The sequence below is a fragment of the Lolium rigidum genome, chromosome 5 (assembly GCF_022539505.1).
Source record: "Lolium rigidum isolate FL_2022 chromosome 5, APGP_CSIRO_Lrig_0.1, whole genome shotgun sequence".
Taxonomy (NCBI): Eukaryota; Viridiplantae; Streptophyta; class Magnoliopsida; order Poales; family Poaceae; genus Lolium; species Lolium rigidum.
In genome coordinates this window covers 165,186,070-165,197,233 of record NC_061512.1, presented here as the reverse complement: position 1 = coordinate 165,197,233, position 11,164 = coordinate 165,186,070, and positions in this window count along the sequence as shown.

Below are 11,164 nucleotides of genomic sequence, written 5' to 3'. Positions count from 1 at the left end.
AAACTTCACATGGGATTTTAAGTCAACTAGAAAACGAGTGGTCTAGGTATGGGCCGTGTATCCAGCCAATTAGAACACTCCACATTTCTTGCATAGTGAAACAGAGATGGGCAGCCACTACCAGCCAATAGGAAGGGCTGCTAGATATCTGATAGAGGGAGTAGAGCAACCAGACTAAGGAAGCACTCGACATTCACACTCTGTCTCCAAGAAGCCAGACCAAGCTTTCTTCATCCTAGTTCACTTCTCCACACTCAAACAACAAAATCCAAGAGCAATAAGTGAAGATGGTGACCTGAGACCACCACCACTAAACCGCCGGGGAGGAGCAGGCCTAAGGTGGGGCTTGTCACCAGGAGTAGAGTCAACAAAACAAGAGTAGCAAGGATATTTGCATCCACGACAGGTGCTTTTCTCCCTGCCACTTTTCCTTTATCCTTTTCTGGCACTACTCACTTGTCATAGAAATATCACTAAGAAAGAAGACACTAGGAAGAGGAGTCAAATAGATGACCTGAGACAAACAAATCTAAGATTTAACAGGAGTACACTAATCTGCACGTTTGTCAAACTTTGGGAAGTAAAACCTAAATCAGATAGCCACCAAATAAACTTACAGGCTAAGAACACGGCTTCAGCACTGGGCACTGTAGAATCTAGGATTTGTACACCCACCTGTAGATGGAGTTGGAGCAGCTCGTCTGCGGCCGCACGGCCGGACACTCCGGCGACCTGAACCTGGAGCGGAGGTAGAAGAGCCATTGCAGCACCCCAAACCTGCAGTACAAAAACAGAGCAAAATTAGAGGATTTAGGGAAGTAATTGAAGGGGAAATTTTGGGGAATAGGTTTAGCAAAGAGAAAGGATTTAAGATCCAGAAGCCCAGCAGAAATCCATCGCCGTTGCTGGCGTACTGAGGTCTGAGGGGAGGCGACCTGGGCAATGAGCAAAGAGTTGAGAAGAGCCTGTGCGTGTTCTACTCGATGCATACAGCAGCAGAGCTAGTAGTACTAATACAAGTGAGGCAACACGTGCTAGTAGTGCTAATACACGTTTATTTCTAGTACTAGCTCACAGCCATACATACACGTCCTAATACAAGTTTATTATCCCAACTTAGAAATATAATTCCTATTTAATTATATTTAGGACTGCGACAACTCCGTTTGTTCTGAACTTTAGTACTCGATTTAGTCTCCGTATTTATTCGCCGAATTTCAGGGAAGCGAGCAAGGACCGGCGGAGAAACATCTACTGAACCAAACTGAACCTGGGGTCGAGTACGACAGTTCAGGCAAGCTTTCTTTGGCCATTTCTAAGTAGAGTTTTCTCAAAACAAATATTTTCTGTTGTATCTTATCATCAACTTGCATAAAATGATTTTGGAATAAATTGGTGTGTGTGTGTGTTCATGGTGAACAATGGTCTCAGTTGATGGAGCAGCTGGATCATTTATATTATTATTGGTGGGTAGAGAGCGCCCCGGATGGACATCACTAGAAGGTGGGGCTCTCTACACAGGGTTATCATATTTTAGGGTAATACTCACTTTCACTTGTATTTGTGTGCCGTACAAAATCGTATCGACCACAGACTTGTCAAATTTATGACCGGCGAAGCTTAGTACTTATCAAGTCATTTTACTATCCACATGGTTCTGTAGTTCTAGGTTGGGTGATGAAATTCCCATGCTAATGCCGGATGGGTTTATTAGCGATGCGCTTTTATATTTAAGCGCAGTGTTGAGTATCTTGGCTCGACACAACGTCTAGGGGATACCTAGCCGGGTGGAAGTATAATGTATGAGATGGGGAAATGCTTTGAACTTCGTCATGTCTTGCATTCAAAGAATTGTGAGAACAAGAAAATCGAAGTTAATGTGGGTAAAGTGATACAGCCTGCGCAGTGCTAAAATAAATCATGATCATGCCTGTCTCCTGGATTGGAGGCTACGGGAACCTACTGTCGCTTCTATCTCGCGGTACAAGTGATTATTAGCTTTTTAAATTGAACTGATCTTTTCTAACAAAACTCTCTATTTATTTTTTTAAAGTGTTGTGTTGAAATAAGAATTGTTTTGATGATACATGTCATGAAAATTGCATTCTGCCATTTAAGCTTGCTGAGTACTTTGTACTCACTCTTGCTATTAATTCTCATTTCTTAGAGCAAGGAGTATATGAGTTTCCCACTGGACCAAGTGGAGCATATAAGGGGATGGCTACTGCTATGCTTTGGACCTAAACGTTGATCCAGTAGATGATATGTATGACCTGGATACCATCTACGGGGGATGGGATGAATAAGTAGCATATGATCCATAGCTATGTAAAGTAAGGGATGCTACTATATATGTGTCACCCTTTTTACCTAGTTGGCTTGGCCGGTACTCACGTATGGAGAGATGTAATAATTTGTAAAGTTGTGAAGCTTAGTTGATCTTAAGTCTGTGTGGCATGGTATTGTAATATTAAGGAACCTCTCTAGCTATTCTCTGTTGCAAATCTCTGTGGTGGCTTATTATTTGACAAACGTGCAGATTAGTGTACTCCTGTTAAATCTTAGATTTGTTTGTCTCAGGTCATCTATTTGACTCCTCTTCCTAGTGTCTTCTTTCTTAGTGATATTTCTATGACAAGTGAGTAGTGCCAGAAAAGGATAAAGGAAAAGTGGCAGGGAGAAAAGCACCTGTCGTGGATGCAAATATCCTTGCTACTCTTGTTTTGCTACCACTGCCAGTTTGACGACCCCATGGTTCGATGCCCAGTCCACGTGCATATGCTAAATTAGCAGTAGCCTCCCTGTATTCCCTCAAGCTAACACTCATGTGTGGGTGAATGTAGTCAGGTTGGTGTGGATCTTGGACAAGAGAGTGTGGTCGCTGTTGTTGTATAGGTGGCGGTGGCGCTTGTTCAACCTCATTTTCAGGTAGTGGCTGAGGTGATGCTGGTGGTGCTGGTGGTACCACTGGTGCTGGTGGTGCTGGTGGTTCAACTGGATTCTCTACCTCCTCAACTCCCTCAGGCTCTTCTTCTGGTTCTAACTCCTCTGGATCCTCTTCTTCCTCCTCATCTGGTACTGGTATAGGATTAAGTGGACCTCCAGGCACAAAAACGTTCAGGGCTCCATGAAGCACTGATTTTTCATGCTCGCTCCTCTGGAAGTTGTGGAACCAGAAATTAGTGGCTTCCTGGTTCCTTATAAGTTCGTCCTTCATGGCATGGAACATCATCAGATCAGCGATCATTGTTATGCCAGAAATGGCGCTGACTGTGGAAAGCTCTGGTATCGGCTGAGTCGATGAGGACCCAACATCTATGCCTGCTCCACTAGACTCCTGGTTATGGAATTGTCCAAAGTTCCCTGGATCAAGTGCTGGCAAGTCACGATAGCCAGTAGTGCGTAGGCGGTCTCCAAAGCGTGCTTGCAGTCCATGCATAGCTTCCTTGGCAACTTCTTGCATAGGTATGACATCATCGTAGGACCGCTGCATTGTGCTGAGCTCCACATAGAAGTCCATGGCTGATGGAACACTCGAGAGTATCACTCCTACACGTCGGTAAGAGTATGTCCCATCATCTGGTATCTCCTCAAAGAATTGTGGACCAGCTGCCCCGAGCTCATGCATCATGTGCCAAAGCAGTAGGACGTGCTGGCCACGTACCCTTGATGGTGGAATTCTAATTCGAACCATCCTGCAACAGGTCTCTAATTAGTATGGTAGTCATCTATAGTTAACCGGAGAAATAAACATGGGCTGGGATTATTAAACAACATACCAGCTGATATGAGTTTACGGATTAAACTTTTATTTGAAATAGTGTCCTATAGTAAAGCTTGGCCCAAACTTAGGTTACCTAACCGTCTCTAACTATCTGCGTGGCCCTCGAACCATTGCTCTGATACCACCTATGTGGCCTAGTACTGCCATTGTAATGTAACCAAGACCTATGTGCTCTACTGATTGTAATATAAGTGTTCGCTATGTATAAAAGGGCAAGGTGCCATATTTTGCTTTTGGGTTAGAAAAAAAAAAAGCGTCCTAGTGTGACCATTAATTTTAACCAGACTCAACCAAGATATTTTTACAAAAGGGAGGTTGTTATTATTCCATTTTGTTGCCGATGCATCATTTCCAATATAGTTAATGCAATGTCAGAACAGAAACATTCTGAATCACTTGCACTTGTGCTTGCTGACGCAAATCACTACCTTTACAAATAAGTAACCAGTTAATTAAAAATCATGCAGGATGGACAACCATGGCTTGACAGAGCAAGATCTCATCTTTCGCCTAGGATCAAGTGGCCAGGATCAGCATGGAGGTACTCCATCTTCGGAGAACCAAAGCGTCTTACCGGGTCCGGGACAACAGCCAAATAATCCAAATGTTGGCAATGCTGCAACTTCTGGAAGTATGGGTGGAGAAGGAAGCCTTGGAGATGTCCTGAAGTTCATGGAAAATTCTCGAAGGGAAACCCAAGAAAACCAAAATCGCTTCCTAGAGACAATACTGACCAGATTAGTTCCTGGAGGAGCACGTCTACATGGTGCAGGGGTTAGTTTAAAAGCATTTTTGCAAACTCAACCACCAACATTCTCCAAGGCAGTGGATCCACTTGAGGCAAATGATTGGCTACTAAAAATAGAAAGAAAACTTGTGAATGTGGGGTGCTCAGATGATGAGAAAGTGCGCTATGCATCACACCAGCTAGGAGGGCCAGCAGCAGCTTGGTGGGAAAATTTCACCCAGAATCGAGCTAATAATGTCCCCATCACCTGGGAGGACTTTAAGGAAAATTTCCGAAGGACCCATGTGCCAAAAGGGAAGATGGACATCAAGAAGAGAGAATTTCGCCATCTCACTCAAGGTAGCAAGAGGGTAACCGATTACATGGACCAATTTAATGAGTTAGCAAGGTATGCTCCGGATGATGTGGATACTGAAGCAAAGAAGGTCGAAAGGTTCATGGAGGGGCTGCATCCATTCCTGAAAATGCATCTCTCAGTTCATGGAATCACTCAATTTCAGGACCTCGTGAATAGAGCCATCATACTGGAGGATGAGCATGCCAACCTAAGTGAGGAAAGAAGGAAGAAAGCAAGGGTAGACCCTCGTCCCATGGGGCAACACTCACGTCATATGATGCATGGACGAGAGCGTCTCCATATGCCACCACCACGTCCTAACTTCCCTAATCAACCAACATTTACTCCTAAGTGTGGAAAGTGTGGAAAGGGTCATTATACTCGAGATTGCATGAAGGGTACAGGAGCATGCTTCAATTGTGGACAGATAGGACACCACAAGATCAATTGCCCCAACCCTCCCAAGCATACTGGACCGCCAAGGCAGCAGATGCAAGTGCAACGTCCACCAGCTGGGCGGGGGCAAGGAGGACCTACTAATATGGCAGCAAGAGGAGCAGGACGTGGAGGACCAGTAGGAGGACAGTCCAAGTTGAACTATGTGGCTGCAGAACAGTTGGGGCAAGCTACAGATGTTGTCATTGGTAAACTACTCATTCCTCCTTCAGTTGGTACTGTTCTTTTTGATTCCGGGGCCACACACTCGTTTATTTCCCAAGACTTCATGAATAAGAATGGATTATCATGCACAAAGTTGGGAGTAGCTTTAGGAGTTAGCTCACCTGGGGGAAGGATCACAGTAAAGTCGATGCGAAGAAACCAACCAATAATAATCCACAACACCAAATTTTCAGCAGACCTGCATGTCATAGAGTTGTCGGGGTTAGAAGTAATCCTTGGGATGGATTGGCTAGCTGCTAATGGAGTGTTAGTAGATTGCGAACTTAAAAGTGTGTCCATAAGAAAATCTGATGGCTCTAGGCTGGTATATTTTGGGAGTAGAACCAAGGCTAAAGATCCTATAGTAATGGCAGCAAGTCAACAAAAGATAGAAGTGAAGAATATACCTGTGGTTCAAGAGTTTCCTGATGTATTTCCGGACGAGTTGCCGGGTATGCCGCCAGATAGAGAGTTGGAATTCAGCATAGATTTAATGCCTGGAACAGCAGCCATATCCAAACGACCCTACAGAATGTCACCATCAGAGTTAGTAGAACTAAAGAAACAACTCGATGAACTGAAAGAAAAAGGATTCATTAGGGAAAGCATATCACCATGGGGAGCACCAGTATTATTTGCATGGAAAAAAGATGGAGGGCTGAGGCTATGCACAGACTATCGGGATCTTAACAAAGCAACTATAAAGAATAAATACCCATTGCCACGGATAAATGACTTATTTGACCAACTCAAAGGTGCATGTGTATTTTCAAAAATTGACTTAAGATCTGGATATCACCAAATGAAGATGAAGGAAGAGGACATTGAGAAAACAGCATTCGTATCCCGCTACGGACACCATGAGTATACAGTTGTTCCATTTGGATTAACAAATGCCCCAGCCATGTTCATGAACTTGATGAACAAGTTGTTTATGGAATATCTAGATAAGTTTGTAGTTGTCTTTATTGATGACATCTTAATATACTCAAGAAGCAAGGAAGAGCATGCTGAACACTTGAGGATAGTGTTGCAAACGTTAAGAGAGAACCAGTTGTATGCAAAGTTTAGTAAATGTGAATTTTGGTTGGACCAAGTAGCTTTTCTGGGACACATAGTCTCAGGAAGAGGAGTTGAGGTAGACCCATCCAAAATTGAGACAGTTGTATCATGGAATCAACCGACAAATCCGAGTGAGATAAGGAGTTTCTTAGGTTTTGCCGGGTACTACCGTAGATTTATAAAAGGATTTTCTCAGATAACAGCACCACTCACTAAATTGCTGAGAAAGGATACTAAGTTTACATGGACTGAAGCATGTGAGCGGAGTTTTCAGGAGCTTAAGAAAAGGTTGACTACTGCACCGGTATTGGCATTACCTGAGAGTGGACAAGACTATGTGGTGTATTGTGATGCTTCAAAATTTGGGCTAGGATGTGTTCTAATGCAGAATGACAGAGTGGTAGCTTATGCATCTCGGCAGCTAAAGACACATGAGGTTAATTACCCCACACATGACCTAGAGCTAGGAGCTGTGGTGTTTGCACTTAAAATTTGGAGGCACTACCTATACGGTTCCAAGTGCACACTATACAGCGATCATAAGAGTCTAAAATATATTTTTACCCAAAAGGAGCTAAACATGAGGCAAAGGAGGTGGTTGGAACTCATAAAGGATTATGATCTAACAATTAATTACCATCCGGGTAAAGCAAATGTAGTGGCTGATGCACTTAGTAGGAAGACACATTGCAACCGTATATCACTTGAGGAATATGACAAGGGGCTGCTAAGAGATCTTGCAAAAATGGAGATAGAGTTGAGGGAAGCTACAACTGGAGCCAACATAGCTTCCATGACGTTCCATCCCACCTTACTTGATCAAATTAAGGAAAAACAAGCATCAGACACATTCATCAAAGAGGAAAAGAAGAGAATTCAAGCTGGACAACCCTCACAATTCAGAGTGGACAAGGAAGGAGTTCTTTGGAACCATAGTAGGATCTGTGTACCGAATGACTTAGAAATTAAAGAAATTATTTTGCGTGAGGCTCATGACACAGTATACACTATCCATCTAGGGAGCACAAAAATGTATAAGGATGTGAAGGGAAACTTTTGGTGGCCTGGTATGAAGAGGGAAATTGCAGAATATGTCAGTAAATGCGACACTTGTCAGAGGGTAAAGGCAGAACATCAGCGACCAGCCGGATTATTAAAACCACTAGAAACACCAGACTGGAAGTGGGAAGATATATGCATGGATTTCATTACGGGTTTGCCCATGACCCAAAAGAAGAAAGATGCCATCTGGGTTGTGGTGGATCGACTCACTAAGTCAGCGCACTTCATTGCGACAAACCAGAAGTATTCATTTGACAAACTGGCTGAATTATACATAGAGAAGATAGTTACTATACATGGTGTTCCTAAGACAATCACGTCGGACAGAGGGTCAGTATTCACATCAAGTTTTTGGAAGAGCCTACAAAATTCTCTAGGAACCAAGCTAAATTTTAGTACGGCCTATCATCCGCAGACCGATGGTCAAACCGAGCGGGTTAATCAAGTCCTTGAAGATATGCTAAGAGCCTGTGTAATGAACTTTGGGGATTCATGGGATAAGCATCTACACCTAGCAGAATTTGCTTACAATAATAGTTATCAGTCCAGCATACAAATGGCTCCATATGAAGCTTTGTATGGGAGGAGATGTAGGTCACCTATATGTTGGTATGAGGTTGGAGAAAGACCATTGCTAGGTCCTGATATAGTAAGAGAGAATGATGAGAAGATCCAACTTATTAAAGAACGACTCCAGATTGCGCAAAGTAGGCAGAAAAGCTATGCTGACAGGCACAAAAGGGACATGCAATTGGAAATAGGAGATATGGTTTATTTAAAAGTATCACCTATGCAAGGAGTTAAACGGTTTGGAATTAAAGGGAAGCTGAGTCCTAGATATGTTGGGCCATTTAAAATATTGGAACAAAAAGGTGCATCTGCCTATAAGTTGGAGTTACCAGAACAGTTGTCTAGAGTTCACGATGTCTTCCACATATCTCAGTTCAAGAAATGCAACAAGCCACCACCACAGGTATCAGAATTGGACATTGATCTGCAACCAGACCTGACCTATGAAGAGCGTCCGTTGAAGATACTAGAAGTTGAAGACCGAAAGCTCAGAACCAGGACCATTCGATTCTGCAAAGTGCAATGGAGAAACCACTCAGTTCGTGAGGCAACTTGGGAGAAGGAAGAAGACCTGCTAGCGGCCTACCCCTACCTCTTTAAGTAAGTTTTCGATTTCGAGGACGAAATCTTTTTCTAAGGAGGGTAGGATGTAACGACTCGTTATTTTTACTAGCGATAATCATTCCGTAATTAGAATTTCTGTAGAACAACTCAAATCACAACAACAAGCACTTTTATCAACCAGTAGTTTATTCATGTTTTTAGAACGTGTACACATTTATTACAGCCATTAGTAGATACAAAAATATTAAACATCTGATCCCACACTGTACAATGAGGCCACACCAACTTGGCCAATATCATAGTTGCTAGTTTTATCAATCCAGCCAAATATTGACACACGTGAGACACATGTTGACCACAGCTACAAACTTCACATGGGATTTTAAGTCAACTAGAAAACAGTGGTCTAGGTATGGGCTGTGTATCCAGCCAATTAGAACACTCCACATTTCTTGCATAGTGAAACAGAGATGGGCAGCCACTACCAGCCAATAGGAAGGGCTGCTAGATATCTGATAGAGGGAGTAGAGCAACCAGACTAAGGAAGCACTCGACATTCACACTCTGTCTCCAAGAAGCCAGACCAAGCTTTCTTCATCCTAGTTCACTTCTCCACACTCAAACAACAAAAATCCAAGAGCAATAAGTGAAGATGGTGACCTGAGACCACCACCACTAAACCGCCGGGGAGGAGCAGGCCTAAGGTGGGGCTTGTCACCAGGAGTAGAGTCAACAAAACAAGAGTAGCAAGGATATTTGCATCCACGACAGGTGCTTTTCTCCCTGCCACTTTTCCTTTATCCTTTTCTGGCACTACTCACTTGTCATAGAAATATCACTAAGAAAGAAGACACTAGGAAGAGGAGTCAAATAGATGACCTGAGACAAACAAATCTAAGATTTAACAGGAGTACACTAATCTGCACGTTTGTCAAACTTTGGGAAGTAAAACCTAAATCAGATAGCCACCAAATAAACTTACAGGCTAAGAACACGGCTTCAGCACTGGGCACTGTAGAATCTAGGATTTGTACACCCACCTGTAGATGGAGTTGGAGCAGCTCGTCTGCGGCCGCACGGCCGGACACTCCGGCGACCTGAACCTGGAGCGGAGGTAGAAGAGCCATTGCAGCACCCCAAACCTGCAGTACAAAAACAGAGCAAAATTAGAGGATTTAGGGAAGTAATTGAAGGGGAAATTTTGGGGAATAGGTTTAGCAAAGAGAAAGGATTTAAGATCCAGAAGCCCAGCAGAAATCCATCGCCGTTGCTGGCGTACTGAGGTCTGAGGGGAGGCGACCTGGGCAATGAGCAAAGAGTTGAGAAGAGCCTGTGCGTGTTCTACTCGATGCATACAGCAGCAGAGCTAGTAGTACTAATACAAGTGAGGCAACACGTGCTAGTAGTGCTAATACACGTTTATTTCTAGTACTAGCTCACAGCCATACATACACGTCCTAATACAAGTTTATTATCCCAACTTAGAAATATAATTCCTATTTAATTATATTTAGGACTGCGACAACTCCGTTTGTTCTGAACTTTAGTACTCGATTTAGTCTCCGTATTTATTCGCCGAATTTCAGGAAGCGAGCAAGGACCGGCGGAGAAACATCTACTGAACCAAACTGAACCTGGGGTCGAGTACGACAGTTCAGGCAAGCTTTCTTTGGCCATTTCTAAGTAGAGTTTTCTCAAAACAAATATTTTCTGTTGTATCTTATCATCAACTTGCATAAAATGATTTTGGAATAAATTGGTGTGTGTGTGTGTTCATGGTGAACAATGGTCTCAGTTGATGGAGCAGCTGGATCATTTATATTATTACTAGATTTAGATGTGCGCCTTGGCGCACGGTCCCGTGAAGTTCGTTCCAATTTACATTTTATATATCGATGATAAAATCAGGCAAGGAAATGATAATAGCTTTGATAAATCAAACGGAATCACAAACGGAGCAGCAAATGCTTATTGACAAAGCCCATACGAAGCTTATGATGATTGTATTTGTCAGCGAGGTCAACATATTTGACAGCTTTTACACATGAAGAATACCCCACTGTTTCATAGTTGTTTTGACTTTATTACAAACATCGAGGTACAGAGGAGAACACTCCGCTGGTAGCGCAGAGGTGTTAAACAGAACAGTCACACAAACTTAGATATATTCGCATAGCTCAAGATGGAATTCATCCTTAGCCTGTAGCATCAAGAACAACTTAAACATAGCTGATATAATGCAATACACCTAATTTGGCCATGAGAGAAGCAAGATAACATCTTCCTGAAAAATCGTATGCATAATTAGGCAGGTATCAAATCACCTAGACACAACAGATACGCTTAGCGTGAGATCGACGCTTAACTTTGCAAGTGG